The sequence below is a fragment of the Protopterus annectens genome, chromosome 6.part0 (genome assembly GCF_019279795.1).
Source record: "Protopterus annectens isolate FY-2018-M chromosome 6.part0, PAN1.0, whole genome shotgun sequence".
In the NCBI taxonomy this organism is placed as follows: domain Eukaryota; kingdom Metazoa; phylum Chordata; order Ceratodontiformes; family Protopteridae; genus Protopterus; species Protopterus annectens.
The window spans coordinates 371804604-371820202 of NC_056737.1; the positions used below are offsets into that span (position 1 = coordinate 371804604).

Sequence of the window (15599 nt, forward strand, 5' to 3'; positions counted from 1 at the left end):
TAAATCCCAGCCAGCCTCCGCTTTGTTTTTTTTTTTTTTGATTGGCCCATATACCTGGCATACAGGCTAATCAAAAATCGCTAAACACGGAGCTTCTTGTGTTCCGCATTAAAAAGAAGTAGCTCCGTGTTTAGCGATTTTGATGCCCGTATGCCAGTACTGAACTAATCAAATCGCTAAACATGGAGCTACTTCTGTTGAATGCGGAACTGCAATGTTCCGCATTAAACACGAGAAGCTCCGTGTTTAGTGCAGATCTGTTTAGTGCAGATCTTTAATGTGGAACTCTGTTCTGCATTAAAGACCTTTTTTTTTTTTTTTTTTTTTTTCCGTCCCTACCTGGCTGATATGAAATCTGGCAACCCTGGCCTCAGACTCAAAGGAATGACATCTAAACCTTACATGAAGTAAAGGAGACAAGTCTTCTTCACCTGGAAACCAGAACTGATTCCAAGGATTCTCCACAAAGGAACCTTAAGGGTGCTGAATGTCCAGCTAATGGAATGGCCAAAGCTACACCTAAGGGATATTTATTTCTTCACCAAGCATTCAATTTAAGTGAATACATTTCCAGAAAATGTAGGGGATAAGGTGGGTGGAGTTCCTACTGCAGTAATGATCCCCTTATTTAAACATCTACAGTAAGGTTAAGCACCATCTCAAACATATACTATTGTTTATCACAGGAATCACTGCTGTAACACAATTTCTAACATGTGGGAAGAGTACTAAAAGCACTTGGCTTCCCAAGTGACAATTTGATACCAGACTAATGAGGTGGCTTCTAGCATGTCATAGAAGTGCAGTTCAAAGCCGACCCTGCTTCTAGAGTGCCCATCTAACTTGCAGTGTATACAGAAGGTACAGATGATGGTCCACATGGGTGGCACACAGATACTCTATTCTGAAACTTGTCTGCAGAAGGTGGCTGTACTGACAGATGCACTGGTGGAATGGACCCTTATTTGTTTAATAGGACTTTATCATGCCAATCACAGCATGAAGTGATGCACTCAGCCAGCTGACTATACAGGCTGTCTGCTTAGAGGCAGGTCAGCCCTGTTTTCCTGATGTGAAGATGACTAAAGACTGACCTGACAGCCTGAGGTCTTTGGCTTTGCTGGTGGAATGGCTAAATTACTCGTGCACATCCATTATACGCACAGTTACCTCCCCCTCGTTCTGAGGTTTAAAGCCACCCCAAAACCACACTGTTTACCATTAAAATCCACAAGCCAAAAACAAGTACTCATCACATAATCAGTTAATCGGGTCACAGACTTGGAGACTCTGTCTAGTCAGTATCTGTTACAAGATCATGGATCATTTCCTGCTGACATACATAAAGAAACTTACACTGCTGCATGTGTAACCAAAGTAAAACAATATGTGACTAAAAGTGTGTACTGTGCATGCACAATGCACAAATACAGATATAATTAGTACAGGTAACCAGTTTAACATTTTCCATAACCGATTAGCATTTATTAAATTACACGGAGCACACAGTAACCTACTTTTGTATACTTGCTACTTTTAATTCTCCTTATTCATCTATGGCCTTAACACATTTCTATACTGCACCATACCTCTCAACTGTCCAGATGTTTGCCTCATACTTTTTTTCCTCAACATTTATGAATTTCTGGAAAATCATTGAAGACTGTAGTCACTAAATAAGGACAGTCATTGGAGTTTTAGACTTCATAGCCTTCAGAAAATGCATGCCAATGCAAAACCTATTATTCTAAAAACTGTTTAAGTTTATAACAGCAATATTTATAGTCTCTCCTTATTTTTGTACCTTTGTGTCCCCCACTTTTGCCTTTGTCCAGACTTCCTGGGCTGAGAGGTATGATCCCCATCCTCTTACAAACAATGCAGACATACATATTTTTTTATACCTCCCCACTTTTACTGCCCATTACTACCATATGATCTCTTTTGAGCAATGAAAAGAAACTGTTAACTTGCAAATAACTATTTTTGTACATGTTTAAACATGCAGTTAGGCAACTTACATTTTACGTTTTTATTCACTCTTAAGTGGTGCTTTATTTTGTAATCCTTATCACTGTACTACATTACTGTCCTTACACAATTTTTTTTTAATTTTGAGCTATTCTTCCTGGGTCTCTGGTGAAAAAGGGCTAATAACTCTATATACAGCAGCTAATAAACAGAAATAAGTAAGTAATTATACAGCAGCATCAAACATTACATAATACAATAAACAGAAGTAGGCTACAAATGGGATACTTAACACTTCAAAGTATCCAGTACATAGCATGATGCTTGCTGTTCCTCTTCACCATAAACATAAATATAGTGTTGGCTGCTCTCTTCTTTACAGCCGCACAGGCTGATGATGTCCCTGACATAGTTGGGTGGAGACCAGCTACACGATGGAGATGTCTGTCTGACTGCAGACACTATTGCAGTTAAGAGCTTGGTGTGTTAACTGTTTGTCCTTTGTCCTCCAGATGTCTAGCTACAATTAGATGTGTGTCTGCGTGTGTGTATCAGTTTCTGTACAAGTGACAGACACTATGCCTCTATGCTTCTTTTTGTGTGCATATATGCATGTGTGTGTGTGTGTGTGTGTGTGTGTGTGTGTGTGTGTGTGTGTGTAGACATTAAGTAACTGCACAACGAGGTGTAAAATATTTCGTCAAAAAAAAAACATTTACTTATTCTATACCAACTTTGAAACATTAGGCAGAAGAACTACTTCACACCATAAATCTTAAAAATACTACTACTAGTAATGATAAAATTTTAAAGACATTTTATAAGCACAATGATGCCCTCCAGAGTGGACATTATACGGAAATGACTCACAATAACCCTCTGCGGTCCACTATTTCAATGTAATTCCCACCCTGTCGGGTATTACTACTTACTCAAGCTTCAGGTTCTGTCACAAAGTTTCAGATTCTAAAGAAGCCAGGGTAATCTTATGAGGCAACATTAAGAACAGACCTAAAATATATAGACAGAAAAACAGAAGATATCTGTAGGGGCTGGTTTCTGCTCCATAGCCTTTCAACCATTTTTTTTGTTACAGAACATGCAATACCTGAAGGGACAAGGCAGGACCACATTCTGTAAGTTATTTAACAACTACAATGGCTACATTTCAGTGGCTATGAATGGATGGAGTGATTATCCAATGGTCATCTCTCCTATGATTGTAGTCTATCTGCTCTGCAAGGTCAAAAAATGATGGATTCTATTTCTTTCTGACAGCCAGTGATGGGATGCATAAGACATACAAAAGCAAAAACAAAACTGGGATGGACTTCCTCTGGTGGCACTAACATTATACAGTTCCAAAGTAAGTTAGATTCAATCCATTTTTCTCTGCAGAATATAACTATACTGACTATAAATGTTCAGTACTGAGGCAACCCTTATTACACTAGTGATGGTGCTAGTGAAGGTCTAGAAAGTATATGCCTTATCAGATTACCCCCAAGATGAAGACAAGCAAGAACAGAGAAAGCAGGTTTATGGTGCTCAGTACATTCACCTGTTTCTTACACTTGTGACGGAAAAGTACATACAAAAATAACTAAATTAGTATTTGACTTTGTGAGGTGCATCCCAAGGAACAGCAAAAAAGTAGCCACTTGTGGTACTTTCAGGGAGTGGAAGGAGGAAGGGTGAAGATGCATAGAAAATGAAGAACCAGTTGTAGTGCATCAGACTTGGGACAGACACAGCAAACAGAAAAATGATAAGCAAGGTTATAATATAATACTTAGACATGGCTATTTATGCTGCTGGTGGGGGATACTGCTGACACCACAAGGAAATAAAGCATCAAAAAGGAAAGTTTAAGGACCTCGGACCAACCTACAGTAAAAAAAGAACGGTGGTGATAGAGCGACACCATGTTGGCCAGGTAAGGGAGAGATAAAGACGATTAAAGGGAAAAAACTGTTAACATTATTCTATGAAATTTACAAATTAATAAAAAAGAACTGTTGATATATTTAAGGAAAAAAGCAGATCTTGTGGGGTATAAGATCCACCAGGAAAAGGATTCACAAAGAACTGTAGCTTATCTATTACAAAGGGTAACTAGCAGATTAGGTAGCAAAGCAGTGCCTATATACTGGCAAATCCTATAAGTTAGATGGGATGAATAAGCATCGTTTGTGGGTTTAAAGTTCTTGTGTACACAAACAAACCAGGAACAAGCTCATGTATGTAACATAGCAGCAAAATGATTTTGCAGAGAACTTCTTTTTACAGAACATCCATACAACACAATGCTGACATAACTAAGGCTAAACACAGGTGGGATGTGATGTGTTAATGGACTGTAATGGGTCAAAGGTGCAAAAAAATGTTACTTATATTCTGGGGCAATACTCTGAAACAGTTTTGGTGGCATGGAAAGAAATCAAATTCTCAACTTTTTAATTTAAATCATCTCTGCAAACATATGCTTCACAAGCAGCTGCCACTCTAATTATGGTTTACAATAACTGTTAAAAGAAGTTGCTTACCAACAGGCATCAGCAGGCCTACAGAAAATAAACACTGCAGATGAAAAGAACCTCTGATTATGTTAAAAATAAAGTCAAGGGAAAACATTACTTATTTGGCCTTCTGCAAGACCTAGTAATTACTGTGCAACAAAGGGATGAGAAAAAAAAATCTGTGTTTCATAGCTGTATAGCTCATACTGATGGGTGAATTCAGGCATCCTCCTGACAAGTTCCAGCTGACTTGTTAAGCTTCCAAGACAACAAGCAGCACCCTGTTCAAACCTGCTTTGGGCTGGACACCAGCAGGGATTAATTACAATTGGAGTAAAAAAGACTATTTCCACTATATTTTGGCAAGTTATGTCAAACAGTATTTCTTCTGCTGCATATCCTGAAGACACGACCATGCTTACCTAAAATAAATATAAAAAATGTAATCATTCAGCATCTACCAGACATTCCACTGATCCTCTCACCCTTCTCTACATTACTTAGCCTGCATACATACTTGGTCTGCGACTTCAAATTATAAAGGGAAAGGAAGAGGAAATACCTGATTGTGTGTTTAGGCAAAGCAAAGGCATCTCTTATGCCTACAAAGGGATTCTTATTTACAATGAAGCATTCTTATATCTAAAATATGGATTTTCTTTGTAGATAAGGCCTGACAGCCCTGCTAATCTATACAAAATATATCGCACAAGATGTAGGTCCGACTTGCTAACAGCTATTCCTCCAAAATATATCGCACAAGATGTAGGTCCGACTTGCTAACAGCTATTCATCTACCCCTTCCGAACTCTTCAAAAGGATGACCTTATCACTGCAACATGCATTTTTGAATTTGTTCATTTATTTATTTATTACCTTAATGCCCTTTCAGGAAAGCTGTTCCAATCGTTCACCACCCTTTCTCGGAAGCAACATTTTTGTGTACACCCCTTGTGTCAACCACCTTGCACTTTCAGTTTGCCTCTTCAGCATTTTTTTAAGAGTGTCCTAATATGTCCTCTTGCAGATTTACTTAAAGAATGTAAAAACATGGTAGTGCAATGGTTAGGGTTCTGCCTCAGAGTTCCAGGACCGAGGCTTTAATTCTGACCACTGATGTCTTGTTTATGTGCAGTCTATACATTCTCTGTCTGTATGTATGCATGACTTTTCTCTGAATACATGGTTTCTCTGGATACTCCAGTTTAGCCCCACTTTCCAAAAACATATTGGCTGTCTAACTACTCTAATCTTTGCAAGCATATTGTATTTGCTCTTTTTTCTTGGAGTTTGGAATGAAGGGTCTACAAAATTAATTCACTAACCAGGTTAACAAAAAATTTAATAAAATAAATCAGTCATACGCTTTTATCTGTGTGCCCATTTTTGTGGGCTTTGCTTGTAAGGTTCTGAAACTGAAAAAATGCCAGCACAAAACTCAGTATATATCAGCAACAAAACTACAGCAACACTAAAGTAAAACTTAAGTGTTTTAATACATATCAAACAATTCAATAATCCGGACCGGTTTCAGCCTAACATGGCTTTCCTCAGTGGAACAAGAAAAGTACAAACATGAAATGATGCACAAATGCAGGTTTAAATAAGGTCCATAGACCAATGAGGTTGCTTCCAAAGGATTTTAGGCATGCCCATAATACTGCCTGAAAGAAAAACTGGAAGGAAAAATACAAACTAGAAAATAAAAAATAACAAATAAAAAATAGATGATCCAAATAGCAAATATGATAATAAAACATAAGTATGATAATACATTCAATATTGGATATATTAATTGGTTATAAATGATCATTTAAACCAGGAGAAAATAGTGCCACTAGCTTGATATTGCAGTATTTCTCTTTTTGGTTGAGAATGGAATGCCATCCCTGTTTGTTGGATCTGTCGCCCAAAATTCTATCTACAATACAAAATTGAAATCTAGCAGTATGATGTGTGTGGTGCCTGAAAAGAGCGTTGGTTTCTCTTTTGGTTCGAATGTCATTGCGATGTTCCAACATGCGTAATCTCAACGCCCGTGATGTCTGACCCACATAAAATGAACCACATGTGCAAGTCACAAGATATACCACCCAATCACCATTACAGTTGCCAAAATATTTCATGTTAAAAATCCTGTCAGTGTTTTTACTGGAAAATTGTTTAGATGTGAATATAAATGGACATGATGAACAATGGCCGCATTGATAAGTGCCCCAAAGTTTGTCACCAGTCATCGTAAGTTGGTAATGTATAATGCTACCTGAACCCATCCTCTTATAATGTGAAAAAAAATGAACTTAGTGTAAAAACACTGATGTTTTATTATCATATTTGCTATTTGAATCGTCTATTTTTTATTTGTTATTTTTTATTTTCCAGTTAGTCAGGGATTTCCTGCTGGAAACATGTTGATTGAATGATGATTTTTTCATTGAGTGCCAAACTATGATTAAAAAACCAGCAGCACACCTTTTGTTAAACCTTTGACAGAGGCAAGCCTCCCTGCAACCCCCTTGTGAAACCAATAATATGTCTACTCTGAGATCACAAAACAGTGGAGAAAAACAATATTTGTTTCAACTAAATTATTTCTACTGATCAGCACTAAACAAGCTGTGAACTTGAAGAGGACAGTTAATAGCTCCACGTTTATTTTCTATTCCATGTGTGTGTGCATACATATCTAAATATATACCTATAACTATATATATATATATATATATATATATATATATTTATATTTATATATATATATATATATATATATATATATATATATATATATACACACACACACCTATAGATATATATATATATATATATATATATATAAATACACACACATATACACACACACACACACACACATATATATATATATATATATATAGATACACACACACACACACACACACAGGATATAAAAAGTTTAGACACCCCTGTTAAAATGTGAGGTTTTTGTGATATAAAAAAATGAGACCTCAAGAAATCATTTCAAGACTTTTCCCACCTTTAATGTAACCTATAACCTATACAATTCAATTGAAAAACAAACAAATCTTTTAGGGGAAAAATATAAAAACTAAAAAACACACAATATGCTGGTTGCAAGTGTGCACACCCTAAAAAGTACAGTTTTGTACCTTAAATGTAGATGTTCAAGTGTTCATCCTGCTGCAGTCATCACACTTGGGTTATCCTGCAGTCAGGCGGTCCCGCAGTCGGCCCAAATTCCAAAGTCTTGGTCCGGTGTCAGTTGCTGTCGCTTCTTCCCTGACGTCAGTGCACCAGGGGTATATAAGAGGCATCCAATGCCATTTTCTCCAGTTTTTCTTGCCGCGCGGTGCCCGAAGCAGAAGCAGTTCGCAAGTGCCGGTCGGCCGACACCTGAGATTTTCGATTTGAATTTCAGTCCGAAGTCTTCAATAAAGCTAAGTACCCCATTGGGGAACATTTTCCTGCCTCAGTCCAATGTCATAAAAAGTTAACAATTGCATTTCTGGTGGGAAGCAAATACCTCATAAGGACTTCCATTCCTATTGTATTCCTTAACTAGGCCCAGACCATGACGTCACAGGTTGTCGGTTTTGCGCTAGGTTTAATAAACACACTATCAAACTCTGTTTTGACTTCGCACGGCATTACTTTGGTAGGAAATTTAACTATATCATGCCATCGGAGCAGCCGACTACTGCAATTCATAAAAAACGCGGTGGTGGTCGTGGGATTTCCTAATGTCCTTACAATGGCTGGCAGTCGTATGAATCAAACCTCATCTGCCTGCATCAAACCAATGTTACAACATACATATGTATGCACATGCGAACGCACACATACACTCAAACATATAAATCACACACATGTGCATTTACACATAGATACGCCATTTCAGATTTTTAAAAAAAACTGTGTGTGTAGTTTTATATATATATATATATATATATATATATATATATATATATATACACAGAGTGATACACTTATGAACACAAAGAAAAGGTAATAAAGGAATATTTAGCAAATGGAAATCAGGCAATGATGCAGTTTACATGGGTACAATTTGTCAGTTACAAACTACCAGAAGATATATTTCATTTAAGAATAATGTGTTCTACTTACAAAGTGAATAGTACAAGAATTCCCCTCTAAGGAGGCCCTGGTGGTACTGATTTCAACATAGAATGGCATAATAAATGAGGAGGCAGGCTTAGCCACTTCCACTTTCTATAAAGTAAGGATCTGGCTTGGAATGTGCTTCTTCAACGTTCCAGGAACTACACTACATACCAGCTCCTTACAACAAACACATGAACACGTAACATAAAAGCAGACACTGTCAAGAAAAGTGAATGAAATTAGAAAAATCTACTGCCATTTCAAATTAAGAAAAATGTTTTCAAAGTGTTTTTTTTCTCCCACACCCCAAAAACATAAGGTTGTACCTCTTGTGCACCCCCACACCCTGGCAACTTTATATATCCAACTCTGAAACTGCACTAGAGTGGTGAAAAGAGCAAATACCCTTCCAAGCCTGTTGATCTCAGCAAAACAGCACACTGTGCAGAAACTAAATAGTGGAAGTGAAAGGAACATATCCATTCACTTACACTACTAAACTCCTACAATCTGAAGACTTCCAGGAATACGATAAATATTTTTTGATGCAAACCTTCACCAATCGCATTTGAAAAAAAAAAAACAAAGTCAAACAAAACAAAACAATGCAACTATACAAGCTATTTTTTGAGGGTGAATCTGAACAGCCTGAAAAAAATTTTCAAGGGGGGCAAGCCTCCCTGTGCCCCCCAACTTCCCCTAATAATTATACATACCAACTCCACGATCACTCAACAGTGGAGAAAGGGCAGATTTCCATACCTTGCTGTACCAATAATATGATCCCACACACAAACCAGCTTGCAGGCTGAAAACAAAGAGTTTTTTTCTCTTCTGCATGTTCATTCTTACAGACTGATTTATGTATATATATATATATATATATATATATATATATATATATATATATATATATATATATATATATATATATATATATATATATATATATATATATATATATATATATATTTATATATAATATATATTCCACAGTGGTGCAGCGGTTGCGTTGTCGCCTCACAGCAAGAGGTTCTCCTGTTCGATTCTCGGCTGGAGCGCCTTTTGTGTGGAGTCTGCATGTCCTCCCCGCGGTTGAATGGCATTCGAAAGACATGCATGAATGTGCATGCCTTCATTGAAGGTTGGGCATCAGGCTGGCACCTTGGCACCATAAAAATCGACTGCCAATCATTATTAGACTGGCGTTCCGCTGTAGCGACCCCTAACAAGCAGACTAGACAAGCCGGGACAAGCCATAATAGACAGAGAGAGAGAAAGACACACACACATACATATATATATATATATATATATATATATATATATATATATATATATATATATATATATATATATATAAAGATATATAGATATAGCACACACACACATGCACGGGATCTGGACCTTATGATGAAAAGTTGTTTCATCAAAATATGGGAGAGCCATACTGCGGATTGAAAAACAGCTGCTAGAACTGTATTGGCTTTTCCTGATTGAGACTGCAGTACAGCTGGGGGTGGGAAATTTTCCCCTTCCCCCGCTCTAGTATGATCTCAAAACTGATATATATATTTAGCAGGGGGACTTGCCCCCTCCAAAAAACATGTTTTTTTTTTACTTTTGAGGATCAATTTCTTTGAGTTTAATGATCTCTGGTTCTATGTTATGACATTTTGCTGAAACATACATATACATATGTAAAGGTCTACATGTTCATATGGTTTATCAGGGAGTAACAAGACACTGATAGATGCAGGTCCTCCCAGATTACACAGGCTGAGGACCAGGGGGAATGGGTGACCTTAGTCAAAGCACACTAACTATATATACTTTTAGCCAAAAAAAAAAATAATAAAAAAATGACACGAGCTGCTCCATCTTTTAGCTGTATGCCAGACCAATGGTCTAGGTAAAGGACAAGCCTAGCTCACTAGGAACACCTGTAAAGTTCTGTAAGTCATACCAGAAAGAGGACATCCACCTACAGCTAATTCCTAAAGATATCGAGTCATACTGGAGCCATGACCTCTACTGTGATGAATATCTTTAGGCAATTTAGGTAACAAAAAAGCTCACTGCAGCTGTGAAAAGTGAAATACCTTTGGGTAGAAAGATTTTAATGACTCTTTGAATCTGGATACACGATCTACTGCCCAGCAATGCAAGGAACACTAACACACAGAATGGCCTGATTTAGTTCATATTTTGGCTAAATCCAGACCACCTAATACAGGGGCAGGTATTTATCTACAACTTTTATATCCTCAGAGTTACTATCTATAAATGGGGATTCCTTTGTGTGTTCAGCATTTGGGAATGGCAAAAAGATTAAGATTGAAGAATTTCATCATAATGAGGAAATGACTGCTACGTTTAGTGGAAGAATGCAGGACTTGGAGACAAAATGGAAGCCATGGAAGCTATAAACTGAATGCCAATCAGAGTGTAATTAAAGCCCCTTTTAAGAAACCACCTTAAGCCTCCATCCATCTAGAACACGCACTCTACCCTGCTAAGACAAATAAATTGTTTGGGGCCCATCTGGAGACAATCAGATAGTTTGTGTACTGTTGAAATTGGCTCTTACTATATCCATTACTTGGCTTAATATTTTAAATTACTTAATGGTAACAATGACTAAAAAAGATTTGTTGAAATGTATACTGCCATTCTGCCTCATTAAGAAAGTGACAACTACAATATTACACAGCTGTCTGAATTACAGTGCACTGTACATTTAATAAGAAAACATGTTATTTACATTTCTTAAAAGCAGGTATGCTCCTGGTATTTTAACTAAGCGACATACAATAAAGAAATGATACAATATATTGTGCATATTATGTCAGCAGAACAGTTTTTCTCCCATTTTCCCAATTTAGCTGAATGTAGTGCAAGAATCAATTTTTAAGAGCATGTATTGTAACCATTGTAAAAAGTTTAACATTTTCATATCACTAAATTTTAGGACTGCTCAGTGCTTTCTTTTGATTTTGAACTCTATTTGGCCCTGCTGAGTTGATTTGTTTGTATCTATGCAGGACTTGATGAGAACACTTAAAAATTAAGGGAAATGAAATGTTATATTAACTCTGCTCAGAGCAAGGAGGGCATAGATCTCACTTAAATGTCAGATTGAAAGATCACTGCTTAATGAAGTAGAACTTTTCTGCTGAATTATGAACGTCTAAACTCTGATGATCACAAGAGGTTAGACAGTCTGGGAAAAGGGAGTACAACACTAGTATTAGGGTCAAATGTCACCTAACATGATTAGTCAAGGGCAAAGTGTTAAAACAATGAGCAGTACTATTCATTTATTTATTTAAGTTTGATGACTAAGGAAGTCCACTAGGCCTGAAAGAGCCCCTTTTCAGTGGGGGCCTGGGGAGAAAAGCTTCACAATAATGACCATTACATGCCAGATTTTACAAAGTTATAAATTCAATACAGAAAATTAAACAATTTTAGATTATATGCATGATATTTGTGGACATAAGTTCTTACAGGATATTAATATTTTAGATTAGATGCATAAATAATTTGCAGTTTGAAGATGTATTTTATGAAGAGTGACAAGGTTACATACAGAGAATGATCATGACATGATAGGGAGACATTTTGATCTGAGCTCATTGTAGAGTAAACAATTTTATACTATACATCTACTAGGCATTTGCAGGTTGGGAGGACTTTATGTGGGGACGTAAGCGAATGTATATAAAGGAAAGAATAAAGTTAGAGAGAGCAATATTAGGTTATGGAGGGGAAGGGATAGGTTTATTGGCAGAAACTACGATACACAAACAAAGAACAGTAACAGATTCTAGTTCAAAAGGAGGATTTTGTGGCAAAATGCTATAACTTCTGATGAGATGTATGGATAGGCACTCAAAATATATGTTTAAACAATTTGTATCCACCACATGGCATCTTGCAATGACTGTAAAATTAGGGTCCCTATTAGATCGACGAAAAATGAAAATCTGGAACGGTTTAGAAGTCAAAAATGCCATTCTTCGTAATCGCTATTGTGAGATTGCGGTACAGTGAAGATCAGAAAATTTGCCCTTTCTTCACTGTAGTGCGATCTTGGGAGTTGGAATATATAATGGGGGGTTTGTAGGGGGCACAGTCCCTCACAATAGCAATTTCAATTTCCTGCATTTCCGCTCATATGTGCATTCGAAATTTTGAAGTTTCGTCTATATAATATAGACCCTAAAATTATACTGCCTGGAATCTGACTAACTATCCAAAGCAAAAGACAAAATATCCACTGTAAATGACAGGAGAAAAGTGTATAATCTAATCAAACAGTACAGGAAGGGGTGCTATTTAGAATTAGAACTAAATAACAGTGTCAAAAAACTACAAACAGCTTAAAAAGGTATACAGCAAACTTGCTCTGAAAAAAGGCTTCAAATTAAAATAAAATACTGTCTGTGGAATATGCCAGTAAAGCTGGAAGAGTTAAATGGTTCAAGAAAGAAGCCTGCAGAGTCAGTTCAGTTTGTTCACTCATTTATTCATTCACTGATATTTGTTTTACTCTACCAGGGTCATAGTAGGGCCACAGCAAACCCTGGTTAGCAATGGAACTTTCATTGCAGGATGTACACACACACAGACATGTGAGTGCATTTTGTGCACTGTGGTTTAGTCAATTATTTTCGTCCAAATCTTCATGACCGGTAGGACTTTAGCACACAAGGCCTCTCTTGTCAACCACAACTTCTTTAAATTCTTATATATTCATATTCATTACTTCAGTAATAATGGGTCTATTGTTGGCCACTGAATGGGCTAACCAACGAACGACTGTACATCAAACAATAAGCATCAAAGGTTCACTCAGCGAACTTTCATTTAATCTGCAGGGTAAGTAACTACTTGTCCAATACTTCCTCTTCTCACATACGGAAGTGTTTCAAATCCCTTTTCTCCACTGTAGTGTGGTCTCGGAGTTGACACATAGTAAGGGGGCTGTGGAGAACAAAGTCCCCCCACCTTGGAGGGTTTGAAACACTTTTGTGTGTGAGAAGGGAAGTGTTGGACAAGTAGTTATGTACCCTGTCGATGAAACAAAAGTTTGGTGAGTGAACTTTTAATGCTTATTGTTCAATGTTCAGCCATTCGATGGTTAGCCTCTTTGATGGCTGAACACAGACCCAGTAATATTGCGTTATCATTCTTAGCCTCTGCTGCATTTGAACTTTCCCAGCATTAGTGCCTTGTCCAGTTACTCCCATCTTCCCATCACACATGAAAAATACTTGAGATTTAGTTTTATTATCAGACTTTCTAGTCAACTTGGTTTATTTCCTTAAATATTGATCAATTTGATCTTCTTGTAGTCCACAGAAATTATGTTTTCTGTAACATATAAACACACACACATATATATATATATATATATATATATATATATATATATACACACACATACACACACACACATACTATAAATACTATACAATACCACCTCTGGACAAATTTAAGGTCTCTAAGAATTACATACTGGCTTGAATTTGAATGTGAAAGGAAAGTGTAACTCCCAGTAAAATTCCATCTGAATACTGGGAATTCATACAAGCCTTGGCATGGAAGTCATCCCGTCTGGGAAATTTGTAATAATACAAAAAAAATGTGCTAAGGTACCAAACAATGTGTAACAAGAGGGAATGGGGAACAGTCCAGTGCACACTCATTTCTGATGGAGGACAAGGAGACAAGGTTTGTCAATGCACATATGAGGCATAAACACTACTAATGTTTGGATAAGCTGGAGCCGCAAACCTTTAAAGAAAGGGGGTGTTACACCCACTGAGGCAAGCTGGCTGATGCCTACTAACATCCCTTCTTAAAAACACCTCAACTAAGTTATGTAAGCAAAAAGGAGATTACAGTTCATAGGCAAATACTAGACTAGCTGCCCTTGTGGGGCATTTTAAGCCTAACCACTTTTCCTTGTGTGAGAATCAAACCCTGTACCTTGTGTTTATGAAATAAATACCCTCACCATTATACCAACCTCCCAACATCAGCTGTAGGATGGAGAGAACTAGGAGTTGCTTGACTGTCCTGGTAAACCAAAATCTAGGACTAGTGGCATTAAAACAAAGTGGCTACAGAAAAAAAAAGTTTAAAAAAAGCTCAAAAATGAGGCTGACAATGTATATCTGACCTGCAGCACACTGTCAAAACAGCCTACCTGAAAGGAGTGTTATGTTCTCTCTATGAATATTGCCTTAGTTTTCACTTTTATTACTCTGTCACACACTACGTCAGGTAAACACAACCATCATGTAGTTAAAGTGGCTTCCCTTCAAAACATCAATGCTCCTGCTTCAACAGGTCCATGAAATTGAGGTACTGCCCTACAGACCTGTGAAGATGTCCCAAGCAGTCATGTGTGTGTCTGTGTGGTTAAAGGCATTGCTGAAAGTTAACATGCAAAAAAAAAAAAAAAACTCTTACTTAAGATGGACTGAACTACAACCAACAAGTCCTTACACACTCATGGGGAACCTGACAACACACACATGCTCGCACACACTCACAAACGCAATGTTCTGAACCCATCAAATGAAAGTAATCTTTGCCAGTAAAAATCATTCAACCTCCATTAAACAGGATCTTATGGAGGCCAACTTTGGAATTAAGGATTAAGTATTCAACAATCTGATGATTCAGAGAATGTAGCAGAAATTAATAAAAAATAAAGACGTTTACAACAAATAGCTAGGAAGAAAAATGTTGATTAATATCTAAAATGCAAGCAGAATACATACTAAAAAGGTCACTACTTTACATAAATTACAGGAAATAATGAAATCACAAAATATTCAGTCTGCAAAACATTACATCACTTTTCTAACACACAAGGTAGAAAAATGACAAGGAGGAGGCTAAAATGAAGAAATCTAAACTGAGGTTAGAAGGATTAAAGAACATTACTTTAAGAAAAAAACAGGAGAAAGACTG

General features: G+C 37.0%; 1 protein-coding gene across 2 annotated transcripts in view; it reads right to left on the reverse strand.

Moving 5' to 3' along the window:
- LOC122804322 (pleckstrin homology domain-containing family H member 1-like) overlaps nucleotides 1–15599 on the reverse strand; it is a 1703720-nt gene that overhangs the window by 1230943 nt on the left and 457178 nt on the right. The gene's annotated exons all lie outside the window — the stretch shown is intronic.